Source organism: Oryctolagus cuniculus, chromosome X (assembly GCF_964237555.1).
Source record: "Oryctolagus cuniculus chromosome X, mOryCun1.1, whole genome shotgun sequence".
NCBI classification, from domain to species: domain Eukaryota; kingdom Metazoa; phylum Chordata; class Mammalia; order Lagomorpha; family Leporidae; genus Oryctolagus; species Oryctolagus cuniculus.
The window spans coordinates 61,532,264-61,543,543 of record NC_091453.1 but is presented as its reverse complement, the minus strand read 5'-3'; the positions used below and the strand labels follow the sequence as shown (position 1 = coordinate 61,543,543).

Sequence of the window (11,280 nt, the reverse complement as noted above, 5' to 3'; positions counted from 1 at the left end):
AAACGTGCCAGGGGATTCCAATTCAATCCCATCAAGGTGGCATATACCAATGCCATCTCACTAGTCAAAGTGATCAGTTTCAGTTCACAATTGATCATAATGAAAATGATAGGATTAAGTGCCAAACGGAACACATAAACAAGACTATTGCCTGCAAATAATAATTGATAGAATTAAAAAGGAGAGAATGATCCAACATGGGAAGAAGGCTACACACCAGACTCATATAATGGCAGATGTCCTAAACAGCACTCTGGCCTCGGAATCAGCCCTTAAGGCATTCAGATCCGACTATGAGATCCGACTATGCACATGAGAGTTTCTCAGGCATGGAAAGCCAAGACACTCTGGCAAAAAAAAAAAAAAAAAATGACCTAAGTGAAAGATCTCTGTGAGTGAGATCCCAGTGGAAAGAACAGGCCATCAAAAAAGGAGGTACCTTTCTTTGAAGGGAGGAGAGAACTTCCACTTTGACTACGGCCTTGTCTAAATAAGATTGGAGTTGGTGAACTCAAAACGCTTCCATAGCCTTGGCAACTCATGATAGGAGCCTAGGGTGATTACTGACGCCATAAACAAGAGTGTCATTTTGTTAACTCAACAACAGGAGCCACTGTGCACTTACTCCCCATGTAGAATCTCTGTCCTTAATGTGTTCTACAATGTGAATTAATGCTATAACTAGTACTCAAACAGTACTTTATACTTTGTGTTTCTGTGTGGGTGCAAACTATTGAAATCTTTACTTAGTAATTACTAAGTAGATCTTCTGTATATAAAGATAGTTGAAAATGAATCTTGATGAAGAATGGGATGGGAGAGGGAATGAGAGATGGGATGGTTACGGGAGGGATGTTCTGGGGGGAAAAGCCGCTACAATCCAAAAGTTGTGCTTTGGAAATTTATATTTATTAAATAAAAGTTGAAAAAAAAAAGACTTTGCCATCTGCCTGGGGCCCTCCCCATATCTCTCACTCTGTGGTTTAACTTGGAGTTAAAGTGTTCAGATGATAAAATTGGAAATAAGTCAAACAAGAAAAGTCCAATTTATGGCACATGCACAATGGGATCGAGTTTGACATTGGAGAGACCCTTCTTCATTATATGATCATGACAATACGGTAAGCATCACAGTCTCCTCCCCCTTCCAACCCCAGTGGACATTCCTGATACATACTGGAAGCCACATGTGCAGAGAGTGCAACTTATGCAACTCCCAGATGTTAATCAAAAATGACAGTGTTGAGCATCACTACCACATCACCAGTCAATATCAGTCACACTTCATTGATACAGGCCCAAACCAAAGGAAAAGAGTACCAAGTGCTGTCTCGATTGGCTCATTCCTCTTTTGCAGTATACATTAATAAATTTTGCTTTACAATCCCAACTTTCTTTTTTTTAAGGACTTTATTTATTTGAGAGGTAGAGTTAAAGACAGTGAGAGGGAGAGTTAGAGAGAAAGCTCTTCTGTCCACGGGTTCACTCCCCAAATGGCTGCAACGGCCAGAGCTGCGCTGATCCAAAGCCAGGAGCCAGGAGCCAGGAGCCAGGAGCCAGGAGCCAGGAGCCAGGAGCTTCCTCCAGGTTTCCCACATGGGTGCAGGGGCTCAAGGACTTGAGCTATCTTATACTGCTTTCCCAGGCCATAGCAAAGAGCTGGAGGGGAGGAGGAGCAGCCAGGACTAGAACCAGCACCCATATGGGATACAGGCGCCACAGGCAGAGGATCAACCTACTGTGCCACAGCGCTGGCTCCATACAATTCCAACTTTCATCTCACTAAACTATAATTCATTACGCCACAGGCAAGAAAAAAATCAAGGCAAACTGGCCACTGCTGGTGAGAAAGCCTCCATAGTAATTCCTAAATGATGAAACTGGAAGTGCTTCCTGTTTGGATTCTACACTGATTAGCTGCGGAGTTGCTACCTGGTGAGAGTACACAATATTGTACTCTGTTATGATACTTCCCCTTCATACCTTGCCCTATGCATCTCTTCCATTTCACTGTTTCTGAGTTGTACTCTACTTAAGATACCAAGTAATAGAAGCAAAATGTTTCCAGAATTCTGTGAGCCATTGCAGCAAATCATTGCACCTGAGAAAGAGGTCACTGACTTCCTGCCAGTGTGTTAGAAATGCTGGTGGCAGGGAGACACCAAGATGGTAGAGCAGAAACCCTACAAGGCTAGGAGAGAATGGTAAGATGATATTCCAAGTCTTAAGAGAAAAACACTGTCAACCCAAAATACTGTACCTTGCAAAACTCTCATTTATGAATGAAGTTGAAATAAAGACCTTCCATAACACTAAGAAATTGAAAGAATTTGTCACCACTCGTTCAGCCTTACAAAAGATGCTTAAGGCTGTGCTACACACAGAAACATGGTCATCACTATGAAAGAAGGTGAAAACAGAAAATATCTTAGTAAAAGTACAAAGGAAATCTAAATAAACAATAGGAATTTCTATGGAAAAATGGCAGGGAAATTGAACTTATTCTGTTTTTTTTTTTTTTCCTGTAGTTCCTTAGATTTCAGAATATCCTGTTACTGGGAATCTAGCCACATATCAAGGCAATTGTTTTTGAATCCTTTTAAAAAGAAGAGATTGATTATAGTGAACCATCCTTTTTTTTTTTCCTTTTATTATATACCATTTGTGTGATTAAAGTGTGAAGTCCTAGTTCTTATGTCTTTGGGCAGAAAAGTGTATTAGTTATTTTAAATTAATTTTTCTCTGCCTTTGAAGCTCAGTCCGTAAGTGTTTTGCTGCCACAAAAGAAAATACTTGGGTTTGCATTACTTGAATACTTGAAAACTGAAATTGATAAGATATATAATGTAATGAGTTAGGTTTATATTTCTGGATAAAACTAGAAATAAAGAGTTGAACTACTTAAAGGATGAAAATAATGATAGTGCTTATAAGCATTTTGAACTCTTTTGCATTTGAGGCATCCAAAATGCAAGTGTTTACTAGATTTTTCTCCTGAAATTCTGCTCTTCTTTTCTGTGCCTCATGCACTTCCTCTAATTATTGATGTTGTAAAATAGCATGGTTAAAGTGTCATTATATCTGTGTTCATTATTAATCCCGTAGCCTTTCTGGTTAGGAAAAAATGACACTCACTCTTAGTGTTATTTCTTGGTTAATATTTTACCCACTAATGGTATTTCAGATGCCTTTAATCATTTTTAATAAGGTATCTATAAAAATCTAAAACATTACATATTATATTTGAATTCGTTAGTGAAGAATAAGGAAAAAAACTAGCTTATTGAGCCTGTAGATGTTCCATTAGTTAAATTTCAAAATTTTTAATAGAAGAACTTTCAGAGATAGGTTGAAACCATACAGTATCCATTAAACCAGCTCCTGTGATGTGGAAAGCAACAACAGAAGCACTGGAAGGCATGTGAGGGCATTTACTTGCCATGTTTGTGGTTGTTGGTGTGCTCATACTTAAATACAGGTAGTGACACACTGACATTTTTGTTGACCAATAATCTGGAGTAGTGTCCAGCATTATCTGTACTAAAATAACGACAAATTAATGGGATTACAAAGAAGAAACTTTATGAATAAACTGTCTTTGGGAGCCTTTGTACAGTTAGGTAAAGTTTCCATGATACAAAGTATTTGGATTTTAAAATTTACTGTTATAAGGAAAAAGACATGGCATTATTCCATGTGCTTAAATGATAACTTGCTTCTTGAATTTCAGAAGAAAAAATATGAAATGAGTTACTGCGTTAACTATGTTAAATTGGCAAGTTGTAGCATAAAGCTTAAATCTGTGTTTCTCAAATGTGAAACACTGTAGTCTGATGCTGCTCTGTATAGACTGTAAGTGCTACAAATAGTCTCAGCACTGAACATCTACTGATACCTCTCAAATGAATGCAACCTTTGATGTAGGTGTTTGATATGCCTCAGAAAGTATCTCAGTGTCTGTGAATTTGTTAATCTGTTTGGTAATGAAGATACTTCCTGTTCTTTTGTTGTTGTTGTTTCATATTTTCATGTTTGAATTTTTACATTTTTAGTACCGTTGATTTAAGTACAATTTGTTCAATGGTTAAAATAGGGTTGTCAGTGAAGAAACTTAAAAACAGCCTTATTCGTGTAACTGCTTAAGTAAAAACTACATTTTGTGTTCTATCTTCATACTCTTGTAATAATTTGTATTTCTGTTTAAATATAAGTGATGATGTTTAAAAAAAGGTGGCAAACTGGGACTGTGACTGGCATCTAAAGTGGGGACCATCTTGTGGTATTAAACCCTATAACTTGTGAGATATGACACTAACTCCAGGTAGATAATGTCAAAAAAATGTTTAAAAGATTTATTTTATTTATTTGAAAGACAGAGTTACAGAGAGGCAGAGGCAGGGAAGAGAGAGAAATCTTCTATCTGCTGGTTTACTCCCCAAATGGCCATAATGGCCAGAGCTGGGCTGATCTGAAGCCAGGAGCCAGGAGCTTCTTCCAGGTCTCCCACACAGGTGCAGGGACCCAAGGACCTGGGCATCTTCTACTGCTTTCCCAGGCCATAGCAGAGAGCTGGATCGAAGTGGAGCAGCCGGGACTTGAACCGGCACCCATATGCGATGCCGGCACTGCATACGAATTTTTGGACACTAAATTGGTATCCAGAGAGTTTAAGAATTAGTTGGGGGGTGGTGGTGGTAAATATTCCAACATTTGGAGTCAGAAGTAGTGTTACCAGAACAAAATTGGGCCCAGGCCGCTTGACGCTGGACAGTCACTACACCAGAACTGACAGTTGATACAGGGACATAGTTCGTTTATTAGAGTGGCCACGCAGAGGAAGGAGGACTCTGTGGTCCCAAATATGCTTCCTTGCCTCCCTTTGCAAGTTAACTACAAGGCCTTTTAAAAGGGAAATGGGGAGCTAGAGAAGATGGCTTCGTGGGTCACAAATTCCTCTCCCATCTGGGATGTCATGCTTGGTCATCTCCCTGTAGCTTGGTTTTTGTTAATTAGAAGATAAAAAGGAAAAGAAGGTTATTTTTCACAATCGCAAATGTATGGTTAATCTCTAGGTTAGAAAGGAGGAAATGGAAGTATCATGTGCTTACACTATTGTGAGTAAAAACAGTTCCAAAGTGCAATATTAGATTTTTAATTCTTTCAAAATTGCTTCTGGACATCTACTTAGGAATAAATGTATATAAACAGTATATAAAACATCTTTATAAGAATGTTCACTTGGGGCCAGTACTGTGGCATCCCATATGGGCTCTGGTTCAAATACCAGCTGCTCCTCTTCCCATCCAGCTCTTTGCTATGGCTTGGGGAAGCAGTGGAGGATGACCCTTGTGTGTGGGCCTCTGCACCATGTGGGAGACCAGGAAGAAACTCCTGGTTCCTGGCTTTGGATCAACCCAGTTCCAGCCATTCCAGCCATTTCTGGTGTGAACTAGCAGATGGAAGACCTTTCTGTCTCTCCCTCTCTCTGACTGTAACGCTACCTCTCAAATAAATAGGCCAAATCTTAAAATAAAAATGTTTCATTTTAGTTTCTTTCATGCTTAGCATGGAAAAAATGTGGGGAAAGGGTTATATAAATAAGAAGAAAGTGGTAGGACTAATTTGAAGTATGTTCACACTATGTAATGTAATTGATGAAAATTTACAGGGCAAGTATACATAGGAACTTTTAGGGTATGAAAATATTCTTTATCATTATATGTACAAGCCTTATATGGGTATACGCACTAGTCAACATCCAATGAGCACTTAGATTTGTGAATTTCATTGTATATCCATTTTACCTCATAAAAATGAGGAAAAAATATAAAAAGATGACTCAATTTATTAGATTTATTTTAAACAATGCTATAGTTTAGCAATTATAGACCTACTCTATCTGAATTGTAGGTTTGAGCAAGTGAGTAATAATGAGGATAACAGAATATAGGTTTTGCATGGTTATGGAAAAGAGTTATATTGAAAATGAATGGTAGAAATGCAGCCCTTAGAGCTGAATTGGAATTGGGGCTATCAGAATGAACACACTTCGGGTATGTAGTGGTATCTATCTCATGATGATTTTTTAATTTCCCAAATGACTAATGATATCAAACTTCTTTATTTACTTGTTCACCATTGCATGTGCCTTTACATATATATTTTGTTTAAAGATTGAATTCATTTGTTTGAAAGGCAGAATAACAGAGAGAGGGAAAGAGAGAAATATCTTCCACCCAGTGATTCACTCCCTAAATGGCTGGAGCTGAACCAGACTGAAGCCAGGAGCTAGGAACCCCATCCAGGTCTCCTACGTGGGTAGCAGAGGCCCACATACCTTGGCCATCTTCTCATTGCTTTCCCAGGCATTTTAGCAGGAGAGCTGGATTAAAGAGAGAGCAGCCAGGACTCCAACTGGCACTCCAATATGGGATGCCACATTGCAAATGGCAGCTTACCTCACTGGGCCACATACCCTTTCCACATATATCTTTTTTTAAGTGTTTGTTCATGTGTGTAACTTATGGGGGGACATTTGTTTCATATTTTGAATTGAAGGAGTCACTTACGTTTTCTAATTCAAGCTCTTAGTCACATACATTGTACTGTAACTATAGCAAATGACAGTGGTGCACTTTGGGGCACACTCCAAGCAAACTCAAGAGAAATACAGCACAAATTCACTGTAGATATCCCAAAGAACATTGTTCAGGAGGTCAATTGGTCTTGTGTTTCACCTGTTTAAGAATGGATGCACTAAATGTTGCAGAAACTACAGAGCAGGTGTTTCTTTGGGGGAACAAAGTGAATGAGGCTGCTCTCATTTTAGTTCAGTCAACTGACTTTAAAAACCTGAGTTAATTTGACATAGTTGATTAAAGGCTTTAATCAAAAGTTTTTAAATCAGTTTTTAACATCCTACACTACTAAAAACCAATTCAACCAGACTATTGAGTTATCTACCTTAAAAGTCCTTTCCAACATAAAATTCATTCAAGAGAAGAAAATAATAGAATGATATCTTGATGAAACCAGCCAGGATATGGACAAGTACTCTTTAGGAACTGAAGATATACTGAAGTCTTTGGAAATGAGACAGTAGAGATTCTAATAGTCTATGAAAATTTAGATATAATGAGATACTTTTTTTTCATTGCCAAGGCACAGAAAAGGAAAAAAGCTTCTAACTACAGAACAACAATAGAGTAAATCTCATTTCACAAAGAAGACAGGAACATGAGTTAGTTGAGAGCATGCCTCTGTAGGAATGGTTTGTTAACTATATACAAATTTGGAGCTATATTGGAAATTTTCCTAGATAAATCACAAAAAAAATCCCAGCTTTGTGAAAGGATTGGGTGGAATTGGAGGTATTTCACAGTATTGTTTAGAGTTCCGGGGAATGGGATATCAAGGAGATAATGAATTCTTTGATTTTAATGACTATCAGGTATTTAACATTAGTCCAGAAAAATATGCCTCACCTCCCAGCACTCAACCCCAGGAGCACATCCATGGTAGAATCCAAACGAAGACCTGTCTTACAATTAGAACACTTCAAAAACTTAATCCATGAACATTGGATATTGTAAAGAAAACAAAACTAATCCCAATCCTATACTTTGATGTGTCATGGTATTAGCATAGCAGATGTTAAGGATTGGACAGGACTTGACTCCCAAAATTCATGCGGATGTTTAAACTCTGAAATCTTATGTTAAAAGTTGATTAATTAAAAGTGGAGCCATGATGCAACTATGGTATCTGAGAGGTGGGCTTGGTGGGAGGCCTTTACATCATTGGAGGCTTGCCTAACAGAGTACTTCTCATGAGAGGGTTGATTATTTACACCCCATTTGGCCTAGTTTCTCTCTGTATTCTGGCTCACCATGTGATCATTCCTCCGCACTTGTTCCACCATTGTCAGTCTCCACCAGATGCCAGACTAACAGGGCCACAAATTCTTTGCTGTGAACCTCTAATTTGTAAGCCACAGAAAACCTTTCCTTCCCAAGAAGCTCTCCTTAGGTATTTTAAAGTAATGGAAAGCTCATTAATACATATGTTTACCACCAAGTTCCTAAGTGATATTTTACACTAATTTAAGAAAGAATCCCAGCTTTTAGTTTTACTAAATGAAATTGGCTGTTCTTTTATTTTATGAAAGAATTGATTTTTTTAACCTACATACATAGAAGCAAAAATACCTAAACTGCTGTAAATCTGCAAAAGTTAATAGAAGTGAGATCACACTGATTTCTTACTTTGGTTGTTGTAAAATTAAACTGCTGCATTTCACAGTGACCCATTTACATGGCATTCTCAGCTTTGACGACATAAGAACTATATGTGATGAAATGTTAGAGCCATTTCTCTTCTTAGCCTCTGTTTAAGGTTGAAAGGGTGAACTAACAAAAGGCAATTTCAACTTCACCCCCCTAACACTTCCCCTTCCCCTCCAGGCTGTCACTTTCAAGAATGCAAATTGCACTGCAAAGTCAGACTGATACATGAAGCATTTGGGCTAGTACACCATTTACTCCCATCTATGACAGGCTTATTGGAGCCCTTTGTATCACCTGCTTTAACAAGGGTCCTGTAATCTTATCCTACCAGAAACCAGTTTGTGATGTTTATGATGGTGCTTCCGTGCTATTGCTGGAACTGGCAGAAATAAAATATGCAATTGTTAAAATTTTGATTGTGTTTATGCTTGAAAAAAGTGAAGTTATGTTTTTCCTTGTGTTAGATGGCCTGATATGTAAATATTATAACTTTTTTATTTTTATTAACATAAAAAGAACAGATTTCATGTATTTCAGATATAATTCTAAGATAATCACAATTCCATCCCTCCCTCCCTCTCTTAATCCCTCCTCCTTGCTTTCTTTGTTTTTCTTTAATTTTTGTAATAACATACTTTCAATTTACTTTATAAGCACAGGCTTAATGCACCACTAACCATAATGTTCCAAGACATATATATATACACTATATATATAATTATATATATTATAATTTCACGACTTCATGGTGAGGTCCAGACATCTGTTTTAAATGTAGGACTTAAAAGCACCTCTCATAGTAAAAATTGTGAGAGAAAGGACAGTGGAAGGGTTATAGGACGTAGCTTCTGGAATCATGGACTTAACCACATCGGATCCAAGAGTTAACCTGACAACCTGAAGCTCATGCTTCATAGCCAGGCTGGCTGTCAGAATTGAAGTAAGCTGACCAGCAAAGTCATAGCAGGCTACAGGTGGTGACAGTAAGCAAAACCTCTAGGGTATACCCAGTGGTATCAATGAGAAAAAACTATAGCAGGTGAGTCAAAGAACCAAAGGTTTTAAAAATTTATTGCTATGGGGCTGGTGCTGTGGCACAGAAGGCTACACCTCCACCGGTAGGGCCGGCATCCCATATGGGCACCAGTTCAAGTCCCAGCTGCTCCACTTGCAATCCAGCTTCCTGCTGATGTGCCTAGGAAAGCAGCAGAAGATGACATAAGTCCTTGGACCCCTGCACCTATGTGAGAGACTCAGAAGAAGCTCGTGGCTCCTGGCTTCAGCATGGCCCAGCCCTTGCCATTTCAGCCATCTGAGGAGTGAACCAGTGGATGGAAGATAGATCTTTCTTTCTGTATCTCTTTCAAATAAATAATCTTGAAAATTAATTAGTATCACTCTCACACTAAGGTAAATGGGGTGCAATTTGCTGGGTGCTTTTACCGTGTTAGTGCCTGACTGCCAATCTTCACTTACTTAATCCACTCACTGTTGACTTTATTGGCCTGAACTAGGCCCTTGTTCCCAGGTTACAAACCTGCTTATCATTCTAATAATCTCATTTCACTTGAATGAAGGTAGTATGACTTCAGTGTAAAGCTTCTGGTTCTCAACTGTACTCAGAGGTCCACATGTCTGTGAGTTGATGTGTAACTGGTTGTGTCAGCCTCCAGTGAGAAGAGTCAACCTTTCAGTATTCACTGAGTTGGGAGACAACACAGGAACAGGCTTTTCTTCTGATCTCTGTTGCTTATTTGCAGAAAATTCAACAGTGAGCAAACATGCTTTCTTTACAGCACTGCTTTAAAGTTTTTCAACTGTAAATGGGTCTAATGTGATATGACAAGACCTGAGAAATTGGATCTTAATTTACATTTTTAATACATGTATTTTTCACATGATACATTTAGGGTATGCCATTCTTTTGTAATTTTTGTTTTTATTATTTAAGTTTGGAAATGATGCCAAAGTTTTAGATTTTTTTAATTAATGTGTTCTCAGTGATACACGTTGCATGTGTTAATCAAACATATTGCAATGTGTTTATCAAGATACACTGATATGTATTACACTTACAGATGCAAACATAAATAGGAAGGTCTGAAATTCTAGCTTTGAATTCTCTGTAAATTATGCAGAGATATCTTAACCAGAGAAATCTTAGTGTTGTGACAGAAACTGAGAAGTGTATTAAACCATATTTAAGAAAAATCAGAACTTTTCACTAAAAATTGGTGACATGAAACTTATCAATCTGATTTGTAATGGTTATCACTTTTTGTATACTGTTTAAAAAATGCTTTGCCTATTCTAATGTGAAGATTCTCTCCCATTTTTTTCTTCAAAAAGCTTCACTGTTTTAGTTTTTAAAATCAGTTTTATGACTTGAGATTTGAGGTATGAACAGAGGTCATCACTTTGCATGTACAGGCATTCAATTGTTCTACAACATTTGTTAACAATTTTTCCCCATTCATTTACCTTGGCACCTCTGTCAGAAACATAATTGACCATACACATGTGAAACTATTTCAGAATATTATATTCTTGATTGATAGAACACTGATTTATCAATTCTTGCAGTTCAAAGATGTGTGCTATTATTTTTTTTAAGATTTATTTTATTTATTTGAAAGAGTTACAGAGAGAGGTAGAGACAGAGAGGTCTTCCATCTGCTGGATATTACTGAGACTTAGCCCTTAATCTATCTATCTATCTTTCTTTCTTTCTTTCAACTATTTTGTAGTAAAATAAATGGCAACATCCTTAGATATGAAGAAAAAGAACAATCTTCAACCTATTTTTTTTTTTTGCCTAAAACAAAGTTACCAAAAGATCTCAAAAGAAGTAGCATGGTAAGAAACATAAATCTTAAACCAACCAGTTGCAGTTATTGTGTTTTCATCATTCTTACAAAGTAGTGAGCCACCACTGCCCACTGTGTGTTACTTAAAGGGTTGTCCCTCCCTGTACATTATTTGTGGACAAACCACA

General features: G+C 37.6%; 1 pseudogene; it reads left to right on the top strand.

Moving 5' to 3' along the window:
* Positions 1–5,985: 5,985 nt before the first annotated feature.
* LOC100355825 (eukaryotic peptide chain release factor subunit 1 pseudogene) lies at positions 5,986–7,576 on the top strand (annotated as a pseudogene).
* Positions 7,577–11,280: the final 3,704 nt, after the last annotated feature.